The sequence below is a fragment of the Neovison vison genome, chromosome 1, assembly GCF_020171115.1.
Source record: "Neovison vison isolate M4711 chromosome 1, ASM_NN_V1, whole genome shotgun sequence".
Classification (NCBI taxonomy): Eukaryota; Metazoa; Chordata; class Mammalia; order Carnivora; family Mustelidae; genus Neogale; species Neogale vison.
This window is the reverse complement of record NC_058091.1, coordinates 203,450,500-203,473,238: the sequence shown is the minus strand read 5'-3', so window position 1 is coordinate 203,473,238 and position 22,739 is coordinate 203,450,500. Positions and strand designations below refer to the sequence as shown.

The following is a 22,739-nucleotide window of genomic DNA, read 5'->3' as shown; positions in this document are numbered from 1 at the left end:
TGTGCACACGTGTGCATACATCTTCTTTATTTATTCATCTATCAATGGACACTTGGGTTGCTTCCATGCCTTGGCTATTGTAAACAATGATGCAGTAAATAAAAGGGTGTAGGCATGCCTGGTTGGTTAAGCATGGACCTTTAGTTTCCACCCACGTCATGATCTCACGGTCCTGGGATCGAGCCCTTCTTTGGGCTCCATGCTCAGCAGAGTCTGCTTGTTCCTCTCCCTTCTCCTATGCCCCTCCCCTTGCTCCTATGTGGGCATGCTCTCTCTCAAATAAATAAAATCTTAAAAATAATAATAAAAGGGTGCATTTATCTTTACAAATTAGTGTCTTTATTTTCTTTGGGTAGATACCCAGTAAGGGAATTAATGGATCATACGGTGATTCTATTTTTAGTTTTTTGAGGACTCTCCATACTGTTTTCCACAGTGGCTGTACTAGTTTATATTCTCACCAACAGAGCATGAAGTTTCCTTTTTTTCCACATTCGCACCAACACTTACTTCTTGTCTTTTTGATTTTAGCCATTCTGACAGGTATAAGGTGAAATCTCACTGTGGTTTGGAATTGTGCTTTCCTAATGATTAGTAACGTTGAACATCTTTTCATGTGTCTATGGCCATCTGTATGTGTTCTTTGTAAAAATGTTCATGTCCTCTGCCCATTTTTTAATCAGACTGTTTGTTATTTTGGTGTTGAATTGTAGACATTCTCTTTGGAGCATCAATCTGATTGGCAGAAGCACTGGTATTTCTTTTGAAGCCATGTTTGCATAGCAGGAACACCAAATTTTCTTAAGCTGTATATTACAAAAAATGAAGAGAACTCAATTTTTAAAGATGCTTTTATTCACATTTTCTCTTACAAAAATTAAAATCTAATAAAGCATTTTTTCTTTCTCCTTAGTTGCTGAAAATTAGTAACAATTATTATTTTTGGTTAGGTTACTTAAGGGATTGTGTTATTAGTCAACTTGGGCTGCCGTAACAAAACACCATAGACTGGGTGACTTAAGCAGCAGAAATGTACTCCTCACAGTTCTGGAGGCCTCGAGTCCAACACCAGGTTGCTAGTATGGTTGAATTCTGGTGAGAGCTCTTGTCCTGACTGGCAGACGAATGACTTCTCCAAATGTACTTTCATAGCAGAGAAAGACTTCTGATGTCTCTTCTTCTTCTTATATAACCAGTTCTCTTGGATTAGGGCTCCAGACATATGACCTCATTTAACCTTAAGTACCTTCTTAAAGGCCCCATCTCCAGATATACTTACACTGAGGATTAGGGCTTCAACATATAAATTTGGGGGTGGGAGGAGGAACATAATTCAGTCCATAGCAGGAGCTGACAGAATCTCACCTTTTGGTGCTCTATCTGCCTTGGAAACAGGAGTATGATAACATTTGAGAACAGCTTGGAGAGGTAATGGGAGCAGCACAATCTGTTTTACCAAGTAATATCTCAGAGTTGCCGTAATTAAAAGGCTCAAATGTACAATTCCAGTATGATTTGCATATTTGTCAAAGGCAGTATCTATTTGAAATAGTAGTAAGTGACTCTATTCCTCCCTTTTAGGTAAACCTATAAAGATTCTTATAAAGATAAGAATAGAAATTTTGTGATTTTCCAATCGCTGGTTTTATAGAAAACCAACACAAGCTTTTACAGATTAATAAATAATTTTACAGCTTTTTTGGACTTTGTTTTTTCTTGCAAGTCTTAGAGATTTTTGAGCCCATACAATTTAATTATGATTAATGGCATGTTTCTCAAAAACCAATATGCATGACTGATAGCAATAAAAATAATCACTGTTAATTGACGAAGGAGGGTAGGAACAATCTGAACTTTTAGAAGTCAAAAGTTAATTTCAAGGAGGTGCTACCTTTCCAAATAAGCCATCTATTTGGTAACACTGTGGGTAATAAAATATGAAAAGGGGTTCCAGTTCTTTTCTTTAACTCGTGTGTCATGACTCAAATTCTGCTTTGTAATTCACATTGGGTTCTCACTCTCCTTCTTTTGTACTGAATACAGCTACGCTGTGCTATAAAAAGATAATTTGGACAGGATAACTTTTGGTTTAGACTGTTTGTTCTTGTGTCCCCTCGGTCAGAACCAACACATGGGAAATGTTGGCCTTTGGGAAATCACATGGTATGTCTTCTTTCCTCTAGTCTGGCATCTTCATGCAACTGAAAGGATGTTCCACTGAACAGTGACGACTCTGGAGAGAGAGAAGAAATCACAGATGGCCAAATGCAGTTTGAGAGGTATGTGCAGAAGGAGAGGCAAGGTCAAGAAGGTACTTTGTGAGAATGAGGAAAAAGGTGTAACTTCCCTTGGGTGGACAGCCAACCCCATGCCAGAGTATGTGGTTTGGCAAACAGAGCACAGGCTGCATTTAGTTCCCATTTCCTCTTTTAGGTGGGCAACTGCCTACAGTGGTCTTGGGCAGAGCCAACTTAAGGCCTAATTAATTGAAGAGTGCCCAGTCCTTTGCAGAAGACCATATCTCAGAATGAGTTACAGGTCCAGCTTCTAAAGGTTTTCTCTTAATCTGGCAGAAAAACATTTATGAGTAGCATGGGAAATTTGTAAAATTCTCTTCAAAAAGATGAGTGATAATTCCAGAAAAAAGGAAAAGGAATCAGTGTTATTTAGTCCATATTCTGATCTGTCCAGGTAAATTTGGATTGGGGATTATTTAGATTTTGTGTGAAATAAAATTATATTTTCCCTTGTAGAAGTCAGTTAACAAGGCTGTGTGCAAATTAGAGGCTGTGGTGCCTAGTTTAGGCCCTTTTGCTCTTAGAGAGTTCTATAATAATTACAGGGGGAGTTTCAGTGTGTGCTTAAAGGAAGACGCAATGGTTATCTTCTCAGGTCCCAGACTGGCTACATCATATTCAGAATCCCCAATGCAAAATGACAGTGTAGGGCTCAGCATGGTAGGAAAGGCAATCTCCCCTTTGTACAAATGAATGGGTGACCCCCAAAGGCACACGGTCTCTGTGGTGGTACATACTTAGTACCTGGGGCTGACGCAGGCAAGAAGCCCTCTCCCAATCCCTGCCAAACATCCCAGGGCCCTGCCAGCAAAGGGAAGGTTGGACACCTGCTGTCCCACGCTGAGATGTTGTGGGCAAGGATGGCCTGTCTGTGCTCCTGCCAGAATACCAGCCTGGGGGAATCATAAGAGAAACAGTTTTTGACCTTGACCTTAAAGAATCTCATTTCAGCAGGTCTGGAAAGGAGGAAAAGGTAGTACAGACAGAGGTTGCTGCTTGAGGGAGAAGTGCAGTGTCAAAACCTAGGTTTAAGGAATGCTGGTCAGTGGAGGGCTCTGCTGGTTGGGAAGCAGATAGTGCTAGAGATAGGTTAAGAGTGACATTCCTTCATTCAGTAATCATTTATTACGTGCTTCCTATGTCTCAGGCCCCGTGCTAAATGTTGCTGTGTTGAACAAAATCAGGTTCTTTACTCTCATAGGGTTTATAGCTAATGAAAAAATGAGGGTCAGATTGAGGAGGTTCTTGAATGCCATTGCATTCAGAGTTCGTAGACCTGAAAATGTTTCAAGTCAGACATATTTATATTTTGTCTCTTGCAATGTCTCCTATTGCCACCTATAAGTTTAAGTTATATGTTTTTTTTTTAAATCACTTCTTTTTCTACACAGTGTTTGTTACATTCGTCCTTATCTCTCTAATACTAAGGAAAAATGTATTTTTAATTTTTAAAAAGATTTTCATTTACTGCTTTCCACTCTTTATTGTGAATAATAGTGGAGATAGGAATGCATTACCAAGAAAGTCTTTGACAGAAGTCACTTGTAGTTTGGTTGATTGGAATTCAAAGCACATGACCCACTGTTAAACTTTGCTGGCCACCATCAGGAACATATTTAGCCCATATATACCTGTAATAAATACTACAGAATATAACTACCACATGGGAGACTTTTTCTATGGGAAAATTCACTCAAGAAATTCTGAGATAATAACATATGTGACTTACTAGGGCTAAGTCTTTCCTGGTATAATGATAGAAGGGACTTCTTTTTGGTCACTTTCCACAACAGTGGAAAGGCCAGCTCTCTAAAGTGAAGAGTAGGATCTAAGATTAACTCTGAGGTGCGGATGTGGGAGGAGTGAAGAATGGAGTGGGGGAATATAGAAAATAGTAGAGGATTGGGGAGAACAGGCTTGTGGGGTGGTGTGGGAACAGAAGTGGGAGACTGTGGACAACCAGAAAACAGTGGGTACCTGAGGCATGAGTGAAGTAAGGACCAAGAAATTGGGTAGAGAGGAGGAAATTAGGAGGAAAAAGTCCAGCTTTGTCTTATTTTCCATTCCTGCAGTACTGGCATTCTACCCAACTAGTGAAGGCCCTCTTGGAACCATAATACTTGAATAACAGGGGCATAACAGAATGTAGAATCAGTTGGCTGAAGGTCAAAGGGCAAACCCCAGTTCTCACATTGACCAATTGCGTGGCCTTTGTAAATTACTTCACTTCTCCGAGCTCTGGCTCCCTATCTAAAAAGTGGGTGACACTAATGGCCCCAGACTTACATGGTTATTTTAAGGAATAAATGAAGCTATGTGTGTGAAAGTAGAATGTAAGCTCCACACAGGTAGAGGGTTTGTCTTGTTCACTGCTGGATTCCCAGTCCTTAAAATGATTCCTAGCACTCTTCAAGGGCTAAACAAACAAAAAGATCAGTGAATAAATAGGAAGAGATTTGTAAGTGGGATGGCATTGTAAAATGGCTAATCCATGGGTTGTCTGCAGCTAATTAAGCTGCTCTAATGGTTACAAGAAGTGAAGATTATAAAAGAGTGAGGTTGTTTAAATTCAAGTCCCGATGCTGGCACTCACCATTTTTGTAACCATGGGCAAATTTTGGCCTCAGTTTCTTCTTCCGTGAAATTTGGGTAATTATAGTACTCATGGGATTACGGTGAAGATAAGATGAGATGCAAAGCAATTTATGCCTGGCACATAGTAAATGCTCAGTAAATGTTAGGCGTAATGATGATGAAGACAACTTTGCTACTGAGGGCAGTTCTCAGCACTATAGGAAGGTTTCAAGTTACCCAGGGACAAAATCATCCTTTGCTCTTGCAAAGCTGGAGCAAGAATTGATGCTCTTTGTGAATCTTCTCTAGCCATCTTAGAAGGGTGTGTGTGGCCCCAAGTCTGGCAGGGACAGAGCTGAGCAGAGCTGTTCACAGCAAATCTGTGATGATGATCTTCTCATCTGTCTTCTAAGCTGTGGGCGGCTCCTTCTTTGGGAAGCAAGTTATAATCAGAACTTGGAACAAGTTACCTTCCAAACAATGCTCTCATTGCCTTTTCTGCCATTTAATTAATGCCAGTCTAATTTTATAGAAAGTATATAAATATGACTTATGCATATTTGTACCTATATTTTTCTGTAAGCTTTTCCATGAGGTACATAGCCATTTAAATCATATCCTTCTGATAAATATCTCTGGCCTGAATACTTAACATTATTTTTTATAACCACATTTAGGGAACTTAGCAAGTAGAGAGATAGATGTTGCTTAAGCCAGCCTTCAAGTTATCATTGACTAGAACCAAAAGGTGAATCTCTTATCTCTTCCAGATTATATTTTGCTGTGAGGATTTAGGTAAATTTCAGCTGATGGCACTCAAAATCCCTTTTGCTCATGCTTTCCTTCCAGTTTTTGTCAATCTGACGCAAGAAACAGACAGCAATCTATGGGCTGCCACTTGAAGGTTATGAGGATAATGATCCATGAATTCTGTTTTTAAGGTTCTTTTTAGTGCACATGAATTTAATTCAGGCCATGATTTAAATATATTCAAATCCTGAAAGAGTTGCACCATAACTCCTGCAGGTTTCGCTCGGATCAGTTGTGTGTAGTGGAGTGACTTTGCTGAGCTTTTCTATGACTAAATTTGCACTATGTCTATAAGCATGTGCATCAGGAGCTGATTTTATTAGAACTTTGAAGAACTAGTAGAAAAGCTCCTTCTTTTTTACCAAACATGGATTTAAAAAAATTACACAGAAATCAGCATTGTCAAGTCACATGAAGTGCAATTATAAGCAGAAGGCTTGAAACCTGTTTTTGCTTAAAGCGTTTATTTGATTTAGCAAAAACAACAGCAACAAATTGTATTCCAAAGCACTTTCGATCCCTTGCAACAGTATTATTACCAAGAGCAGGGTCTATACAGCATCCTTTTTTTTTGTTTGTTTGGGTCAGTTTTCCTTAGGTTTTTTTCCAAAGCATCCAAATCTGTATTTACAATTCTGGAGACAAAGGATTATTCAGACTCTAGTTAGAGCCCAGTACTTGGAAATTGGTATTATTAGACAATTATTATTACACTGTTCTTACATATTTATTTTCTTGAAATCTTCTGTGGAAGTAACAGAATCCTAGAGATTAAAATGCAAAAATACATCATTAAAATATTTAACACAAACATTAGCTTTCTGTCTTCCTCCTGAAATTTTTGGATTTATTTAATCTTTTCCCTATATTCTCCTTTTCCCACAATAATACCTTTAACATTTGAGACCTTAGGTAGTCAGTGCCTACAATCAATATTCGATAGGAAAATAAATGGTAATAACAGGGCAGTAAGTTGAGGACTATGTCTTTGGCTCAAAGTTTACCATAAGAATAGTTGTTGGATGGCTATAATTATATTAGATTTTTTTTCTGATGTAGTCCTGTCATATAAGATCTAGTGCTGCATTGATTCTTTCCTCCTCCTTTTGCTAAATTATCACCCCGGAAACAGGTGACTTCCAACATCCCCCAAATCCTTTGTTCAACTAACAAAAATCATATTTAGGGTCTACATGATGGAAGGCACGTGACAGTTACAACACTGTCATTTTGCTTTTGTGTTTTCAACAACCCTTTCAGGAAGTCAAGGCAAGTGGAGGCGTCTCTGTTTTAAATGATGACTTTGAAATGTGGACAGGTTAAGTGTCTTGTTCATGGTTACCTAGGCAGTGACATGGCAGCTAGAGGGATTCAAGTCTCCTGATCCACATGTACAAGATTCTCTTTATTACCCTGCAACAAAATGTTAATTGTCAGATCAGACAAACTTTAAGTAGGGGGTTGGCCAATTTTGTGATGAGATGGCTGGAGGTAGCAAAGGATACTTGTTCCCTTAAGTTTATTATGAAGTGCTGGACAGCTAGCTCCCTGGACACTCTCTTGAATTAGTCTTAAGTTGTAATGGTGATTTCAGGCATGCTAGAATATAGCATCAGAGACCTGGGGAGGTCCAGGTAGTGGACTGGAATAGCTGCAGCTATTAAATATCTAGGTCATCTTTTATAGAGGGTTGTAATATATACTCTAGCTTCTGATTTCAGTGCTGCCAGGAAGGAAAAAAAAAATCCATCTTGCTAAAATGTAGTCAGACAGCAGTTTGTCTTTCCAAAACATTATTAGGTATTATTACAGAATGTGAACACCTTTCATTCCTGACAAACAGGAAATGTATGCTGCACTACTGGTATGTCAATCAGAGTGATAGCATCAATTTTATGGTTTTTAATTCATCCCCACCTCCTGCCGAGCCTTTTGCTCATCCCAAATTATGAATCTTAAAAGGTACGTGATTAAGAAGAAAAAAAATATGTCTCTGCCTGTGTGAACTCCCTTGTGAAGAGCTTAGAGGGAGATATTGAAGAGATTTGTAAAGCATGCCCTGACCACTCAGTGATTTGGACAAGTGACTTCCATTTCCTGCAGCTGGGAGTGCCCCCTCATGCTTTTGCTCTAGTATTTTGCTAGCAACTGAAGCGAATATTTTTTATATGCATTGACACCTTTACATTTGTTAAGGAGCAGAAAGAAAATAAATAATGTATTAAATGCTGTATTTGCCAGTTCCTGATACTTCAGTTACATTTTCAATTTAAGTTCTCAGAGTCTTATTTCTTTAGTTGTGCTCTTTTGTTGCTTTTGATATATATGAAATAATAAATACAAAGCCAATTTTGGAGCCTACCTTTGAAGGCATCAGAGTAATCTTTCTCACAATTTTTTTCTTGCCACCGCTTAATTCTTTTCTTCAGTATGTAATGAAAATGAAGAACACTGCCAGTGTCAGTAGGAAGTGAGGCTGTTTATAAATAAATAATGTGTGCTTGTGTAGGGTGTGTGTGTGGATTTTGAGACACAAACATACACAAATAACACACACACAAATAACACACACAAATACACAGAGTCTACTTCTTCTCAATAGGGAGTTTGGGAGCCTGGGGTGTCTGAATCTGTCCTCCATGCTCCTCTCGTGTTTCTGGTGAGGAGCCATTTTTCTTGTTTTTCCTATGCAGCTCCACCTGGACTCTGTTTGCTGCCACCAACTCTGCAAATATCATACACTTATTTCAGATTTAGGAATGTGATCTGAGAGTTGCTGCTTGGAAGGTGAGGCAATAATTACCAATTGGTCAAGGTCAACTTTCCCTTTTTCTGGGGACTACAAAGTGAATGTTCTGTCATTGACAGAGAATTCTCTATCTGCTTAGAGCACATGATAACATATTTGGTGGGACTTCGATAAAGACTTTCAATGTAGGGGGGCCTGTGTGTTTAAATTACTGTTGGTCATCTCAGTTTTACTTTGCTTTAACATTTTTAATGCTTCAATGTGTCAGTGAGAGTGCATGGAGCCTTGAAGTAACCCATGTGGCATTTGTTTGTGAAGAATTTTTTATTCTGCTTCTACCGCAGTTTCTCTATGATTCAGAATTGAAGTATGCTGATTCTCTTACATGCAAGAAAGCAAATGCAGAACATGAGCAAGAGCTCTTCCTTCTCTGCTTGGGCATTAGCAGAAAACACTGGGTTTTGAGAATGATGGTCAAAGGCATGTGCAAATGTGGCTCCTAAGCAGGGCCTGCATTATAGGGAGGCAGTGCCCTGCACAAAAGCCGCCCTTCCCCTTTGGGAAGAAAGAAGGTTTCAAGAAGCCTGTCAAAAGAGCTTTCTGTGAAGGCGTAGCAACACCTGTCTTTCCTTGTGTATATGTGGTGTTAGCATTTCCAAAGTGAATTTCTGAACGCTCTTTCACTTGCTTCCTCAGTTACTGTGTCACCATGTTAACAAGAGGCAAGGGCACTGAAGGGTACAGAAATTAAGCAGCTTACTTTAAGGTCATGGAGATGGTATGTGGCAGAGCTGGATTTTGAACTCATGTTTTTGGACTCCAAATCCAGTGCCCTTTTCTCTACCCAACAGTTGCTTATGATTAGAACAACTTATTTGGCACTTATTTCTATTTAAATTCTCAGTTAGATTAGGAATTCCTTAAGAACACTGACATGTTTATAACAGGGATTTGCATAGGGTATACACTAACTGAGTACATACTTTAGATTGATTCATGAGTTGACCAGTTTTCCTCATTCTCTCTTTCTGTGGTATGGCATTTAATCATAGCACAAATGTTTACAGGCATTAGTGGGACTTCTGTTGGGTACTGGAAGCACAAGATGATTGTTTTGGACTGAATGGTTCTATCTCCCCCAATTCATATGTTGCAGCCCTAACCCCCTGTGTGGCTCTATTTGGAAATCAGGCCTCTAAGGATGTAGGATTAATTAAGTAAGATTAATTGATATCATAAGTGTGGACCCCTGAACTGATAGGATTAGTGTTTTCATTAAAAAAAAAAAAAAAGAAAGAAAAGAAAAGATACCAGAGAACAAGTTTTCCCTCTCATTTTGTCCTCTCTCACTCTCTCCCCCTGCCATGTCGCAGGTACTGAGGGAAGGCCAAGTGAGGATAGAGCAAGAAGGCAGCTATCTATAAGCCAGGAAGAGAATCTCACCAAAACCCAAATCATCTGGCACCTTGAACATGGACTTCCGGCCTCCAGAATTGTGAGAAGATAAGTTTCTGTCATTTAAGCACTCAGTCCATGGTACTTTGTTATGGCAGCCCACAGAGCCTAACATAGCGATTAAAACCAAATCTTATTCAAGCAGGTCCTCATCCTGTAGCGGGGAGAGGGAACAGCCACGGAGATCTAGCTGAATTGGATATACATGCTCATGTCCTTTGTCCTTTTGGAAGTGAAAGTCAAGGTTATTATCACAGTGGGCCCAAAGAGCCCTCAAAGTCAAAATGGCGAAGTCAAAATGGCTCAAAACATTTTGTACTCTTTAGAATTGCAAACAGCAGTATTTGAGTCTGCACGATTAGGGTTGAAAGTGAGAATGATGGCAAAAGTTTTCAAAGAGAATGTGAGAGTCTGTGTCTTGAAGAATGAATAGTAGTTTTCTAGAAAATGAGGGGAAAGAAAGTATGTGTTCCTCAGAGAGAACAGAGGTGTAAGTGAACACAGTGGAATCCTGGATTCTGGAGACTAACTAATTCTTTGTGGCTGGAGCTTACACACTAAATGGAGGAATTAGAGAAGGTGAGGTTGGAAATATGAGAGAGAGCCAGTTCTTTAAAAATCTTCATTGGTTAAGCTTAGAAAGCAGACTTCAGTCAGCAACATGGAGGACATAAAAGAATTTTAACCTGTGTGTTATAGAATTAGATCTGCAGGTTAGAAATGTACTTTCGATGCACTGTGGAGATTGTACTGGAACCCAATCTTGGGGTTAAGGCTTCGGATGGGATTTAAGGTAGTGACACTGAACCGTGAATTCTCTTGGCTACAGAAAAGCAGTCATGAAGCTGCCTTTGATATTACCTCCTTAGCTGAAGGACAGAGCTCAAATTTTCAATCACTTCAGAATTCCAGTAATACTTCCTCCTTTTTATTATGGCACTGGAATAACATTTCTAGAAAAGAAATGGCTTACTGTTCTTGTGGATACCACACATCAGGAATGACACCCATACTCTGGTCCTCATCAAAACCAAAGTGGCTGCAAAATGAGCAAGCCGGTGGCCTGGTGAGAAATTCAGCATTCTCTTTTTCTTCTTCTGAGTACTCCTTGGTTTCATTTTTATGAAGTACCACATTTTGCTGTGCTTTTCGCTGGATCTGCTCAAATGTTCTTAATTCAGTGTTTCAGAGGGCAGTAAAAAGAAGAAGTAAACATGTTCAATGAGCAATTACTAATCAAACCCTAAGGCCAACAGGAGTCATAAAACGTATAACCTCACCTTAGCCTGGCTGGGATGCTGTAGGCTGGAGCTAGTCAAAATACAGGAGGAAGTTCATGTTTTTGTGGTGTGGAGTGGACTTTTTCTGTGTGCCTACTGGGTTTTAAAACAATTGTAAAATTACTACTCTTAGACTCTCCTGAGACTAACTGCCAAGAGAGAAAGGTGGACAACTTTGTCTTGTGATTAACACACCTTCCCCACTCAGTATTGTGCTCATTCTTTCCTCTTCAAACGAAACGTCGGCCTAGTGGAGCGGCACTGTTCCCTCTTTTATGTGTCACGTGGAATCCTTGAAACTGACTTTACCTGTTAGCGCTAACAGTGATGATCGGTTATCGTGACGCCTGCAGATGCCTTTCTTCCTGGGCAGTTGTTATCAATCTGGGAATCTTGTCACCCCCGTCCCCCCAGAATGTTTCCTTATGACTGCATTCTTAGTAGCTGTAAGTAACTCTTTTACTCAACAGGGAACAAGGGCCAGATGGCATGCAGACATGTGCTTGAGACTGGGTGAGTCTCATTTGTTCTCTATTTCTCGTTACTTACTGTCACTCCTTAGCTAACCACACATAAGGAACCCACCCTGTGGGCTGCTTTTTGTCATATATATCTGAGACACAATTACAGTACTGGGCTTTTCATTAACATTATTGTTATTATGGGTTTATTTTTGTTGTTTTTCAATCTGGCTCATTTTTTTTTTTTGAAGGTGAGATATAAATAAATTCAACAATGTAAACAGGTCAGCCAGAACACAGATGTGTAAATACAATGAATGTTGTCCCCTTCTAATGAATAGCCTTGAACTTCTTCCAACAGCAGTGTTACAGCTCAAAAATAATTTTATTTGGGAAATTCTCTTTTGAAATGTCTTTAGAGACTTTGCCTATCAATCAAAGCAAATCATCATTCTCTGAGGGTGGGTTAGATCTTTAAAAAAAATAAAACTCCTTGAACAAATAATTATTAGGTGCTTACTAAGTGGCAGGCAGTATACCAGGAGCAAGGAGCAAGACAGACATGGTTTCTGCCTTCGAAGACATTTAAGATCAAATCTGAGATGAATGTCTGAGCCCTGGATAATACCTTTACTGATAAGAACAAGATGTGACTGTACAGTGACAATCTTAACTGCCTCAAATGACAATTTTAAAGACGCGATTTAAAACATTTTGAGTAATGGCAGCATCTCTGGAATAACTCTCAAACATACTAACTAGAAGACAAACACTGAGTTTTTATGCATACAGTATAGTGCTATATAGTTTATAAAACATTTTATATACATTTTATCACCCTCTTCTTGTAGAAATTCTGGATTATCACCTGAGTTTGAGTAACACTCACCTTTCCTGTAAAATAACTGATCTCTAGGTGTCTTCTAGTTCTAAAAGTCTGTGATTCCTTTCTCCATACCTCCATCCTTTCATACTGTATCGTGGCTCATTACTTTAGAACAGTTCATTGTGATCTCTCAGGCTGGGGGCCTTCCACCGTGAGATGGGTATCCAGTATCTTCTCTCCTGGGGTAGGGCAAGAGGCCTGGCAAGGGATGGACTGGGCTTCTGCTCAGCCACAGGGTGAGGAGCAGACTGAAGTTGGAGTCCAAGGTGAGGGAGTTCCCCTGGGAGTGTGGGAGGGTGTGAAATGTCAAGTTCACAAGATCAAGCAGAGCTAGAATCAGACTCAAAGAAAAATGTTGGCTAGGCAGAGTGAAGAGGTTGAAGAGGCAGAACCTAGAAGATTACCTGAAGAAACAAGATTTCTTTTTCTGGATGCTAGAGAACAGAACCCAGAAACCGTTAGCGTGATAAGCCAAAAATGTGAACAATTTTTAAAAACTGGCTTTCCCCCCACCAAACCCGTTAGTGGGTTGAACAGCAAAAGTAAGAGAAAATGCAGCTCTGTTCTAAAACTTGACCTCATCAGCTTTTCCAACGAGTAGCTCATTCTCATAAGAAAATGAAGAATGCTATCAAATAGAAATCTTCAACATTCTATCATGATTTCCTGATAAAACATGTATTTACAGTTTGAAATTGTATCTCAATATTAATGCCTTTGGGCCTTCTTTGTCTATATAAAAAATAACATAAATCCAATTATTAAGAATAAGTAAGATTATTAAGATTTAAAAATCTCTCTTCTGTAAAAATGTACACATAGTAAAAATTAATATGAGGTTTATTTCAAGAGTTTGCTGCTCATCTCAGAAAAGTAAGTGGAATGTTTGAGTATCTCATAGCCACACAAAGAGAGACAGTAGCCTTTGATGACTCTGACTACACACACACGCGCACACACACACACACACACAGACACACACAGTGGGGAGTGCAGGGGCAAGTAGATTATGAGACCACTTCTAGGAGTTCTGGGTATGACAGGACCCCTTTTCAAAAACTTGTACTTTGGACCTAAACCATTTAATTGCCATGATTAGAGTTTATGCCTGTGTTACGCAGACTGTTCTAGGTGGGATGCGAATACAGTGGATGAAATTATGTACAACTCATGGGTGAAACAAGTTGCTAATCATCTGTTTTAGTTTTCTAGTTTAGTTTGGTGTCATTTTCACCCCTGGGCACATTTAGTAGCCATGTTTCAAACTAATACAAAAACTGATTACTCCCGGCTTTCCTGTCCATTTTTGTCATTTTCTGGAAGGTTTCTAAGTATCTAGGTGTTTTTCTAGTCAGCCATATTCCAGAATTTTAGCACCAATAAGTCTGCTTGCAGGCCTTTTTGCTTTGCTGCTGTTGTTTTCTTTCCCTGAACAAATTTATAACATTAGGTCTCACTTTATCGAGAAGCTTTATTTTCCATCTGCTCTCCATTTTTGCTCTATTATTAGGCTATGCCTCTGGTATTCTGATCCTGTTTCATTTCCAGGACTATAGTTGACGTCAGCGGGGAACCTAGGCAGAGGAGGAGAGCACAATACTGGGCTTGGCTCCACAGACTGTTTTGGGAAAAGCGTCTGGTCTCTTTGAGGTGGGACTTCCGTCGGATGGACCCCCTATTCTTTTCCTACAGACAGTGGAGCCTCTGTATCATATTTAATGCAACCACTGGTACAGGATGACGTACTTGCTCCACCACCCAAATATATTGACTTTCTGTTAAAAGGCTTTTAACATAAATTTTAAGAGATTAACAAAATGCATCACAGGCTATTGCTGAGAATGCAGCGATTTTAACTCTGTTTCTCTTCCATCGATTTTAGTTAATATATTTTAACCACCCCCTTATTTTACTGTACCTTTTAATTTGTTATTCATTTGTTTGAAACCAGAACTCTGCTGAGGCGCTCTGGACCCACAGGAACTGAAATAGTTTGCCTTCATTATCTGGTAGACCTGCTCGAGTCTGTAGCCCCTGACAGAAACCACAAGACTGTACAAACTGGCAACTGTGGGTTTGTCTGTTCTCTATTGATTCTATTTCTGGAAAAAAACATGAACCAATGGGTGAGCCATGTGACTGTACAGCTTACCCAAAGCTCTCATCATCAGGGGGATGGAGACCTTTTGCAGACAGGTCATGATGGGATCTCAACACTTTTCTGTTTGCCTTTCAGCCATGGCTTTTGAAAGCTTTGACTTATTAAATTTAATTCCTTATAATCTGAAATATGAAACTGCTGTAGAATTATGGTGTTCTATAGCATGTTATTTAAATTTGGTCATGTTGTCCCAAATATCTAACAAAATATATAATATAGACTTGATATGACTTTGCTTGTAAAGCATCTTAGTTCTTTCTTGCAATGTGAAGATTACAAGGCAACTCTACCATAGAATTTTTTTTTTTTTTTTTTTTTTTAGTTTTCCACCATAGAATTTTTTTTTTTAATTTGTTGGGCTCCCTCGTGGTTTTTTTTTTTTTTTTAAATTTTTTAAATTTCTTTTCAGTGTTCCAGAATTCATTGTTTATGCCCCACACCCAGTGCTCCATGCAATACGTGCCCTCCGTAATACCCACCACCAGGCTCACCCAGCCTCGTACACCCCTCCCCTCTAAAACCCTCAGATTATTTTTTAGAGTCCACAGTCTCTCATGATTTGTCTCCCCCTCTGATTTCCTCCAACTCAAGAAAACAATATTCACATAGTTTTCAGACTATATAGGATTTAGCATCTGATCTAGCATTTCATTCTCTTGAGCTTTGGTATTGGTGTTAAATAACAATACTCAAGTAAGTAGAATGCATGACTTCTCTGTGGTATGGCCCTAATGAAAGGGTTCTGGTTTTGGCTCTAACAAGCTGTGTCCTTGATCTCTCTCCTTCTCCATTACATGTCAAGATCTCTAATGCCTGTTCTAGTTTCAATATTCCAAGTGAATAAAAGCCCTTGAAAATACCAGAGAGATCCAGGTAGTGAAGAACACATCCTATTAAACACACACACACACACACGCACACACACACATGCACACACACACATGCACACACACACACACACACACACTCAACAGAAAAACCAAAATAGCTCCTTCTCCTCCTCCCCCAACAATGACAATGCAGCCATCTGTTGGACGTTCCATTTCACTTAGCAGCTGCTCTCAGATACAGAAATCTGCATTCCTCTGGCTCGTGCTGGTATGCATGCAGCATGTGTGGGTACTAGCATTTGACTCTCCCACCCAAAGGAATGGCTTTCATTGAATAAAAATGATCACAGAAGGTTTCTTACTCTCCCATCACATGTAATGCCTTTTTCCTGATAATAGGCATTTGGAGCTATCTCTGTTCCTCTGTGTATTAAAATAAATTCTCTTAGAGAGATCCACATCAAACAATCATCTAAAATTAAAGAGAACAACCAGGAAAAGGCTTCAGTGAAGCTCTTGTCTTGCCAGAAACTTCCGCTTTGAAAGAGAATGGAAGAGGTTGGAATGTAAAGTTCCATTCTGCTTTTATTTTGTCAATACCCCCAACATTGCACTTAAGCACTGAAAAACGGTGTTGTTTAAAAGGGAACCAGGAAGCTTTAAAAAGCAGCATTAATCTTACCATCAAACTGAATGAAAATATAGAAGATGAATCTCCAAAGGGGACAGAAAAGTAAAGCCCTTTAAATCCTTTACCTCCACCCCCTGGCCTCTTCGCCAAGCTGAAATTTTGTATTCTGTGTGGTATGTTATATAAAGTGGTAAATCATTTAAAAAGAGGCACTTGGGTTGGGGGTTTGGAGGAGCTGCAGTTATAAACAACAACATAAACCTACAGGCACTGTAGACAGAGAACCTTGGGTAAAATTGGATCTGCTTTTGAGTACATAATTTAGGACATTTGTTACAAGATTACTGTGGTTTTCTATAAATGTTAGTTTGCTGTATTATTTTCCATGAACTACTTTTCCAAAATGCAGACTATTTGGCCCCCCAAACATGGAAGCAGTAAAGCTCAGATGAGGCACTGATTCATGGGGAGTCACTCAGAAACAGCTGGTCAGCCATCTGCGGGCCCAGAGTCCTCTCATTTTTACTTTGTTCAGCTAATTCTTTATGTAGAGGGGAAGAAGATGCATCAATCCTGGGAGAAGAGTGTGGCTCATGCAAGAAGATGATGACTAACTCCTGCCTGAGACTGGTATCTGGTGGCCTGATGTGCTGATCTGGAGGGGCGGCAAGTTTCCTATGTCCATTAGGCTTTCAACTCTTTACTACATGTGCATTATTTTCTGTGCATCCTGTTCTTTGGGAAAAGGAAAGAAATAATGATTTGCCATTGATTGTTTTGTGGGAATTGTTCCAGATTTAGAGCACCCTTGAGAGCCATAACTTGTCTTTTCAAGGCAGGCAGAAGACCCTGCAGAATCAAGGATGAGCCTGAAAGTCAGACCTGTGTGTGTGTCCACTTATCTCTCAAACGCCCGAGTTAGACCTTTTAACTGCCCTAGATGCTGTGGTCAAGAAATGTTGGCGATAAAGGTAATGTTTGACACAGATTAAAAGATAAACCATGATTCAGTGCCATAATCATGTAAACAAAAAATGCTGAGTAAGTATTTAGGCACTGGTGTTTTATTTTACATTTAACATTACTATCATAAAGTTGTAGATCATTCGATCGGAATAGCCTTTTGCCTCCCAGAACAGGTAAGGCAGCCTTGTCAACAGAAGACAGATGGCATCCCTTCCTTGTGTCACCCAAAGAAGTTCATTTGGTGACAGAGCCAGATAACTGTGTGAGAAGGAAAATGTTCTTCCAATTCTATGAAGGCAGCGCTTTGCTGCACAGGTGTACCCTGTTATAGGTGGGCATAATTATAGCTTAATCAAATTCTTCTGTGTCTCTGGAGACCACTTTTGGCATACCTTTTATTATTTTCCTTGAATCATCAAAATCTTTTACCCGTTCTCCCCATAAACATGGGTATATGTGTACACATACACTGTGAGTAAATGATATCTTTCTTAGTGATAACAAGCTAAGATAAAAAAAATAATAAACTAAGTTTTTTAGTTTCCTTTATGACTTCCACAGGATAAACCTTAACTTTTTCAGATTAAAAAGTAAAGAAGATAAACTTCTGTGCATTTAGCCTGCATAACATTATTAAACCCAGAACATGATTTACTGATCACCTTTAATTTTTCTGGTGTGTAACCATGAAAAGTCTCTAGGACAGTTGACTAGAACAAAAGGCAAATGTGCTTTTAACTGAGAACGCATACAATTTTTAAAAAAGAATCAGAAAACCATCTGTACTGTAAACTTTTGTGTCTCTTATTCATTCCTGTTTACTCTGCTATTCAATCCAAATAAAGATTGTTTCCACCTCAGCAACACAAAAATCACATGGACTATCCTTCAGGCTGTCAGTCAGAAGAAAGATATACATATGCCCAAAGTATACACTTGTGCTTGTTCACAGTGTTATTTGGGGAAAATATGTTGCATGTTCTCCTGGCTCTCCTAGTTTTACATTTTGAATTAATGCAATTTATTCTAATTTATGACAACTGTTTGAAAGACTTGCTCTCCATTTTTCCCATTTATAGAGAATTATTTACAAAAAGAGGGAAAAGCAGGAGGGGAAGTAGGTTGCTTTGCACAGTCAGGTGTAAGAACTGAGTGGACTCTGTCTTGGAGTCAGCACTGTGTTCTAGGGCTGACTTTCAGGATGTCTCTCATAGCACCCTTTTCTGCATGTTTGGAGGAAGGAATGAAATTAAGGAGAACCTTTCTTCTTCTAAAAGAAAGCTGCATACAATTGAGTTAGTTATCTCCTCCTCCTCTCCTGTTCTCTCTTCCTGTATTTATATAGCAACTATCACCATAGTACCTACACACATTGGTAAGAGTGCTCTGTTTGGGGTGGGGGGGAGGAAGAATGAAAGAAAGAAAGAAAGGATGGAAGGAAGGAAAAAAATCAAGGCAGGGGAAAAAAAAACAAGTCCAGAGCCTTCCTGGTCCTAATAGGAGGATCCCTTAAGGCCCCAAATCATGGGAAATCAACATCATCTTAGGGTATTTTAAACAGCTCTGAATAAAAGGGGTTGACCTCACTGTACCTAGAACAGTGACTCAACCATAGTAGGTATTTAAAGGATACTTATTGACTGGCATCACTAGTATCTATGCTCAAACTCCTTGTTTAAAAACAAAGTCTCATCCCCAAGTGCTCTGCTCTGCCTTACTTGTTCTGAGAGGACTGCATGTTGGAGAGGGAGCTCAGACCACAGAGATGAGAGGGAACTCTTGTCGATTTCAGAGCCCATATAGGATGCAGATTTACCTTGGAGCTTTCATGAATTCTACTTACCTATGGTTCTTCTCCTGCTAATTATATATATGCACAAAGTGGTATATGGAAACATATAACTTCAGCTACTAAGATCCTTAAAAGTTATAAGTCAAGAGAAACGAAGACTTACTAATATGTGCCAGACATTGGTCTAATCTCATTTGTATTAACTCAATTCTCATAACATCTCTGGGATGTGTGTCTTATTTTTATCATCATCATTTTATAAATAAAGGAGCTGATTAATGGAGAGCTTAAGTAGTCCACGATCCTATAGTTAGTAATGACCAGTGAAAGGGATTCGAATCCAGACAGTCCTACTCGAGTGTCCCGTGTTCTTAACCACCACACTGTGCCTTATCTCTCTCGAAGTCCTTAACAGTTCCATCTGAGGTTACTGCAAACTAGGGATCAGGCTAAGGCATGTATGTGGAGGTTTTTGTTCTTGAGCTTAAGTCTTAAAAAGTTGATAAAGGTTTATGTAGTCAGAGAACTAGATGAGGACAGTCTAGGAAGAGGAAGCAGTCTGTTCAAAGACTTGAAGATATGAAAGATAATGCTGTATATATGGTACAGCTGGAATGAGGTAACAAAGTGATGAGAGATGGGCTAAAAGGGTAAGCGCCTGTGACTTCTATTCTGTAGATAAAGTTGTGCTAAGATGATAAACAGGGTTCTAGTCTCATCAAACCTCTTTTTTGAAATGAGCTCAGAAGACCGCTTGGAGGAGAGTAATGCTAAAGAGAAAAGAAGCAGGGAAGGAAGATTCTAGAATAGTGCTAGACACTCAACATATTATAAACTTTAGTACTCAGAACAATCCTGTGTACAACATATTATCTCCATTTTATACTTTTTTTTAAGAATCTGGGAATTGTTGAGTAATTTTTGTAAGATCTTGTACCAAGTAAGTGACAGCTGTTTTAATTTCATATCAGTTGGACTCAAAACTCTACCCACTTCCTACTATATCATGCTGTCTATTTCAGTGTCTGGAAAAAAAAAAAAAAGTCTGTACTCTTTGAATCACTCAGAACTTTACTGCTCTGTCCAGATTCTCTTTTCTAACTCTGCCTGTACATTCTCCCCCTCTTCTGTTACATACCTTCCTCAGCCTTCAGCTCAGTGCCTCCTGGTTCTCACTTCTGTCTGCGGCACTCTGCTCTTCTCCGCTTCCTTTCTCCTCTCTCCCCCTGACTAGATCTCTCCTTCTGAAGTAATACATACCTTCCACACATTACATGCAGGCATCGGAGAACCATCCTGCCCCTTTTGCCCCCTCTAACACTCAACAGTGAAGCTGTCCCCATGTCCTATTGTTTCCCTTTTTAAGTCTCTCTTGAGTTCCTTTGTTGCACATTTGGTTAAACTGATCACCACTCTTACCTCTACTATTGCAACAGCATTTAAAGTAGTCAGTAACTACACTGGGATAGTGAAGTGATGTTTCTGAGTAGAAATCTTACTACACTACTTCCCTGTTTAAAACTCTTCTTTGGCTCCCTATTAAAAGCAGAACAAAATATAACTTTTTTAAAAAAATGGTATTATGTTAGTCACCATACAGTACATCATTAGTTTTTTTTTTCCCCTAAAGATTTTATTCATCCATTTGACAGAGAGAGATCATAAGGCAGAGAGGCAGGCAGAGAGAGAGGGGGAAGCAGGCTCACTGCTGAGCAGAGAGCCCAACGTGGGGCTCAATCCCAGGACCCCGAGATCATGACCCCAGCTGAAGGCAGAGGCTTCCCAGGTGGCTTCCCAACTGAGTCACCCAGGTGCTCCATCATTAGTTTTTGATGTAGTGTGTCCTGAGTCATTGTTTGTGTGTTACACCAAGTGCTCCATGCAATCCATGCCCTCTTCAATACCCAACACCAGGCTCACCCATCTCCCCTCCCTGCTAAATCCCTCAGAATGATCCATCTACAAAGTACCCGCAGATCAGGTTACCAATTCAATCTCAAGCCTTATTTCCTGTTGCTTAGCACACTGTCTGGCAATAATAAGCACTCAATAAACATTTCTTGGATAAATGATTGAATGAAACAAATTTGTTTAAACTGACATATTTAAAAAAATTAGAAGTACATGTGCTCTAAAATAATTTCATTTTTTTTCAGTGCTATCCTAAGGTAGCTAGTAATACTTAAAATATTTATAAATAAAGCATCGACATTGATCAGTTAGAGTAGACACAGGCTGGGTGTCACTCTCCACGTACACTATGGCTAGACCTCTCGTTGGTGGCTAGGTTTTTATTAGCGGAGAGTCCCTCAGTTGAGTTACTCTCATTTATAATAGGCAGAACAGCTTCTGCACGGAGTTCTCTGACTTTGGATATCATCCTAGAAGCCTCCTCTCGCTCCAGCTGGCTTCCTCCCTACAGCAGCTGAAGGACCAAGAGGGTGGAAGTAAGATTCATAGATGGGATCTGGGGCTTTAAAAAGAGAACAGCTCCTGTGTTCTTGGTGGATGTGAAGCAGAGAGGAACACCACACTCCACATTTGCCCTGCTCTCCCCATAGAAGTTCTGCAAAAAGACCTTTGAGGGTACACACAGAACTCCCTTCCTTTTGGAACCTTTCTCTTTCCATGGATTTTTCAGTCTCTGGCCCACTTTCCTTCCAGTCTACTTGTCTTTCTCACCTTTTCCGGTTACTTATGAGTGTTTCTGCCCATCCCAATGCCTTTTCCCTTCTGCTTCCCTCCTTCTCCTCTTCCACAAACCATTCCCATTTCCTTAACTGAATAAAACTGTGACCTTGTTTACTTAAATAAATTTTTACCACCTAAGGATCAAATAAATACTGCTTTTTGTTATTCCCTTTCTCACAAAGTCAAGCCAAAAAAAAAAAAAAAAAAGGTGTCTTTTACTTGGATAAAAAACTCCTTGAATACATCCGTTTTTGTTCTAATGAAGCAGGGATTTATTGTACCTGAAAAAAAAAAAAAGCCACCAAAAACCAACCCTACTGTGGTCTGAGTGCTTCAACAAATAAAGGCAAATGAAAGGCGAGACTGGTATTTTAAAAAGGAAGAAGGTGAGGAGGAGGAGGAGAAAAATGGAAGAGGCGAATTTCACAAATCAAAAGTTAAAAAGAAAGAAAAAATGCAATTGGACCAAAAAAATAAATATCCTGGAATGACTATATCATCTCTCTGGTTCACCATCTTGACTTTCTCAGCATAGGCAGAATTCCTGTCCAGCTAAAGGAAGACTATCCAGAAAGCAAGAAGTCACATGTGGTTTTATTCATTAATTTTTTGAGCACCACTATGTACCAGGTACTGTTCTAGGCAACTGGAAATCTTAGAGGAATAACTTATGTTGTTGGTCTTTTGTGTTTCTTTTTATGTTAAGAGCATGTTCTTTTCAGGGGAACATTTATGTTGTCAGCCTTCCTTTTTGTAAGTTGCTTTGTGTGCTAGCCAAAACCAAAGGCAAAAAGTAGGTAAAAAGCAAAAGAATAAACTCATGCACACAAAAATCTTATAAAGATCTGTATTCTGTCTACTGTGGAGAGAACATTCAACCCTTTTCTTATTGTGTTTGCATCTGTTTCCTTATCCCCAAAGGGAATTAGCCGAATAAACCCCTATTGTACCTGGTGGAAGTTAATGCACAGCGGCAACTTCACTTGTGTAGCTGGATATTAATGCTAATGTACAGGAGTTAAATATAGCACAAAGCTAGTGTGTCAGAAGGGATAAACAAAGCAACTAACTTCACACTGTAAGAGGTGGGGTGGGGGAGGCAAGGAGAATATATACGCTTAAGCACCAGGATAAACTGCAAATGTGGAAAACTGCT

The 22,739-nt window shown here is 39.4% G+C and overlaps 1 long non-coding RNA gene across 3 annotated transcripts in view; it reads left to right on the top strand.

The window, feature by feature from the left end:
• The window catches only part of LOC122917689, a 412,577-nt gene that overhangs the window by 314,018 nt on the left and 75,820 nt on the right, over nucleotides 1-22,739 (top strand). For 2 of the 3 annotated variants that reach the window (XR_006386434.1, XR_006386435.1), the window contains exon 4: nucleotides 2,184-2,279. This is a non-coding gene — a long non-coding RNA (uncharacterized LOC122917689). Of the gene's footprint in view, nucleotides 1-2,183; nucleotides 2,280-9,803; nucleotides 9,880-22,739 lie in introns of those variants that run through there. The other variant, XR_006386437.1, reaches the window with a different exon arrangement.